The sequence below is a fragment of the Panthera tigris genome, chromosome D1 (genome assembly GCF_018350195.1).
Source record: "Panthera tigris isolate Pti1 chromosome D1, P.tigris_Pti1_mat1.1, whole genome shotgun sequence".
NCBI classification, from domain to species: domain Eukaryota; kingdom Metazoa; phylum Chordata; class Mammalia; order Carnivora; family Felidae; genus Panthera; species Panthera tigris.
Window position 1 is genome coordinate 67,171,423 of NC_056669.1, and position 5,046 is coordinate 67,176,468.

The following is a 5,046-nucleotide window of genomic DNA, read 5'->3' on the forward strand; positions in this document are numbered from 1 at the left end:
GTAAGGATTTCAAAGGACATTCACAACAGGTGTGATAAGGACAGTGTTTGTCAAGTGTCTTCAGACCCCGCAATGGCACCTGAATACCTCCTGTGAGCCTCAGGCCAGGCCCTGGGATGGGCTCCCTCATATCAGTTTTTGGATTTAGTTCCCACAGAACCCCACGAGGAAGTATGGCGTTCCTCCATGTGTGACATTTGAGGATGACACAGAAGCTGAGCAAAGGGAAGCGTCTGCCCAGGTCACAAAACTATTGTTTGAGGGAGTCTGAATTCAAACAAGATCTGTCTGCCTTAAATTACTTTTATCTTCGTAGGAAAGGAGGACGTTTCCTTCAAGGTACTTGTTTGGGTTTGTAAGTACACACTCTGAGACGGCTTCGGCAGTCACCTGATCTAAAACTTCTCTGGTTCACGTTAGAATGGGAAGTCCTTCTGAGGGAAATGACGTAGAGACAAAAGTCTTGGAGCTTCCCACAGGAACTGGGGAAGACGGAGGAATTAAAGCAGTCTGGGAGTGGTTTTTGTTTTTCTTTTTTTGTTTTGTATTTTTGTTTCTTGAGCACCCATCCCAAGCCAGGCTTCCCCTACAGTTGTCGCAGCATCCTTTTGAGGTACTTATTATCAGTGCTTCACAGATGAGAGGAAGGGAATATGGAGAGGTTACGTCCCCCAAGTGACCCAGCTGGTAAATATTAGACGCAGGATCTGAATCCAGGTTTGCTGATTGGAAAGCCCTTGCTATTTTCCCCCACATAATCTTAACCACTTCTTGGTTTGGAATCTGAGACTCAGAAGGGATTAGGATTCTTCTTTCTGGGAAGCATGGCGAGGGACATGAGGGAACAGAGAGGTCCAAGCCAATGCCTCGGAAGCCTACATTGACCTCTGAGTTGGTGTGAGTTTGGCAAGGAAGATGTAGACACACCAAGCTGGGAGGGACCAGAGAGACTCATCTGGTACAATATTGAAGCGTAGGCCCAGGAAAGGAGTACAACCTGGCAGGCCAGGATGCAGAAAGAGCGGGAGATTGGGGACCAAATCCTGCTCCACCTACTGGGTACATCTGGGCAAGAGATTTAATCGGGAGATGAGGAGGGCCCTGTGGCAATTAGAAAGAAGACACGTGACCGGGCAGCAGGTAGTCAGCATGCCTGGCCTTCCCAGGCAGCTGGGCTCTAACGGCTGAAGCAGACCAACACGTCCTCGCCGGGCCTTCTTGGAGGCTCAGATGATGCCTATGAGCCCACCGGAGGCTGGAGCCTTCTCCTTCCTCCATCACTGCCGAGAGACTGGGTTCCAGTCAGGCTCCCCAGACCCGGATGTCACAGACAGCAGGGTCTTGGGTGGTCAGTACTTTTGGGCAAAGAGCTTTGCAGAGTCTAGAAATCCAGCTCAGCGTTTCCTCAGCCTGCAGCCCCATGAGACCTCAGGAACAAAGACACTGCAATCCCAGCGGCTGCTTCCTTGTTGCTAAGCGACCACATATTTGATACTAAGTTCCTGTTGATGAAGCTAATTGCAAAGGTTAATTGTCCTCCCAGATGAAAAACGCTCCAGGAATGTATTTAGGAGTTGGTCTCTATGAACTTCTGAGAGAATGTGATTTTTGGGAAAAGCCTGTTTTTCAGACGGTGATGGCATCAGCACTTTGTTCTTCATGCTTTGTTCATTTCTCTGGGCTGAAGTTTTCAAACTTGGCAAAAGGGACTCTTACATGGAACCACAACATACGTAAGAGGTCAAGGAGAGCTAAGGAGGTGGGTGGAGTCCCCAGAGCCCCGCCCACCGTGAATCCACGCCCACTAGGAGCCCCGCCCACTCCCCCGCCTCCCTCCAACCCAGTGGCGTCCCTGTGGTGCTGGTTTCTGGCTTCTCCCTCTCCTTTCCTTTACTAAGCAGTGATACCCTTGAGAGGTAAAGCTGTGCTGTCTACCTCTGTGTTTGGAGTATCCAGCCTAGAGCCTGGTGCAGGGCAAGTGAACAGTGAATGCATCACTCATAAATGACACCCTCGTGTGTCATGAACCAGGCTGGATCACTAGTGTGGATGCAACTAAAATACTTGATTCAAAGATCATGGAATGCAGTTTCAGCACTGTTCCAGTTGCTGGGTTACAGTCCCTGGGGAAGCAGGTCATGGGCATGAGAACAGAGGAAATAGTGGGTTTTCATTTCACCTCCAGTACTTATTGGTTATGTGACCTTGGGCAGATAGCTTCATCCTTCTGGAGGCTCAGTTTCCTCATCTTTTTTTTTTTTTTTTAATTTTTTTTTTAATGTTTATTTATTTTTGAGACAGAGAGAGAGTATGAATGGGGGAGGGTCAGAGAGAGAGGGAGACACAGAATCCGAGACAGGCTCCAGGCTCTGAGCGGTCAGCACAGAGCCCGATGCGGGGCTCGAACCCGCAGACTGTGAGATCATGACCTGAGCCGAAGTCGAACGCTTAACCGACAGAGCCACCCAGGCGCCCCTCAGTTTCCTCATCTTTAAATGGGGATGATAAAACCCACTTTGTCTCTCAGTGCTGTTCTAAGAACTGGTGTTGACTGTATAAAATATATGGCCCTGTGCCTGGCAGAGCCGGAGTTCAATAAATGGTAGCTATTTTTTTCGTGTGTTGTTGTTTTCCAACAAGAGGCTGGAGTGGTCACTGTGGGACAGCCTGCCTCAGGCAGGAGGGTGAATTCCGATTCAATTCATGAATGCTCTGAGGAAAGACACAGCACCAAATCCAGGGGCAGGAGTAGTAGGCAAAAAGGAGTGGAGGTATGGCTCTCCAAACATCTCCAGTGGCATCTTTTCCATTTCACAGTGAGGATTTAAGAGGGCTTTCCTTCCAAGAAGATGCTGAGCCTCTCATTAGAGGGCCTGTGAGTGGTGCTGGGGTGATCATGTGGGGGCCTGCTGCCGGCCCTGGCTCAGGGTCACCTGTGAGGACCAATGCAGGTGACAGCATCACAGAGGGGCTTCCCAGGTTCTAGGTGGAGCTCAGATCCTGACACTTCAGCTTCTGTCCACCACACATTCAGCCCTCATTCAGCACGTATTTAGGGAAGATGAGGGGGTCAGAGATGGAAGACGTGAGTCCTACTTCAAGGAGCTCATAGTCTAATTCAGGGGTTAGCAAACATTTTCTATAAAGGGCCAGCTAGTAAATATTTTCAGCTTTGTGGACCATATGGTCTTGTGCAGTTACTCAACTCTGCCATTGTAGCATGAAAGCAACCATAGGCAATGTGGAAATAAATGGGCACGACTGTATTCCAATAAAACTTTACTTAAAAAACCAAGGTTACCCGAGGACTATAGTTTGCTAATGCCTTAGGGAAAGACAAAGTGGTAAACAGATCTTTACAGTAGGTGTCATCATGCAGATATTACACAGGATATAGCAGGTATCCAGACAAGGAAAAGATATTTGCTTAAAAAACTTCCTGAATGGGGCGCCTGGGTGGCTCAGTAGGTACAGTGTCCAACTTCGGCTCAGGTCATGATCTCACAGTTAGTGAGTTGGATCCCCACATTGGGCTTTCTGCTGTCAGTGCCTGCTTCAGATCTTCTGTCTCCCTCTCTCTGCCCCCCCACCAATAAATACAACATTAAAAACAACAACAAAAAGAAACCTCTTGATGGGGTGCCTGGGTGGCTCAGTCAGTTGAGTGTCCAACTCTTGATTTCAGCTCAGGTCATGATCTCATGGTTTGTGATTTTGAGCCCTGCATCGGGCTCTGGGCAGACAGTTTGAAGCCTGCTTGGGATTCTCTCTCTCACCCTCTCTCTGCCCCTCCCCCACTTTCTTTCTCTCTTAAAGTAAATAAATGAACTTAAAAAAAAAAAGTAAAAAAAAAAAAAAAAAGAAACCTCCTGAAGATATCAGCTGGGTGGCTTTGGAGAAGTCCCTCTCTATATCTTAAGTTTCTTCAGCGGGATATTAATATTATAGAGATCATAGGATAAATGTGTTATACACCTAACATACTGTCTAGGTCATTGTTATATCCATAAGCTAACTCAATAAATGTCAGCAATAATAATAGCTAATGTTTTTGAGGGCCTTTCATATGCTAGCCACTCTTTCATGCACTCTCTCTATATTATCTTATTTAAATCTCATAACTATACTGTGAGAGATCTATAATCCCTCCAAGAAGATGCTGAGCCTTTCGTTAGAGGCTCTGTATGAGAGATGTATAATCATTCTTTCCATTTGACATATGATAAGACAAAGGCACAAGGAGATCAAATAAATCTGGTAAAGGCACAACCAGGACTTAAAGGCAAATTCCTGAGCCAGGACTCTAGCTACTGCACTCACAATAACCACTGACAGTATATATTAGGACCCACTCAAGCCAAGACGGACAATTGCTGGTCAGCAGGCATGTTTCTGTGGGCAGTGGGTCATGGGCTTCATTGCTTGCCCTCTGGCAGCAAAGCCTGAACCTAAGTCTCTGAGTGATGCCCACACCCTATTACCGTGACATCCAATGGGTCATTTCAACCACGTTTGCCTCAAGGACTCAAGGGCACAGATGTGTGGTGGTATCTTCCAACCCTCTGTACCTGGCAGTACAGTGAGCTTATCATGTCAAGCTTCACTCCTTCCCTATCCTTTCTCCCCTTATGTCTAATCACCAGCTACCCTCAAAAACAAGCAAACAAAATATATGGAGTCCTGTAAGGATGGGCAATGATATCCTCACTCACCATTTTGGACCCATTTCTTTAGAGTTAAATTTTCATGCTGTGCCCACAGTGGGAGCAAATGAGCCAACTCTATCAAGAAATAGAGGCATAAACACTGTGGACTAAGGATGCTTTTGTCCACTTCTTGACTGATGGTCTCCCAGGGATCGGACCATCTCACTTGCAATCTATGCTTTTAGCAGCTAATTGCATTTCTTAACCATGCTGCTTCAGACAAAGTTACACAAGTACAATTCCTGGAAGTCTGACACAGCTTGTCAGAGTAGCAGGGCAGAGCTCATCTTACTGGAAATCCCCCTTGGTCTCTTGAGGTGGCGGGGGGGGGGGTGCTCAG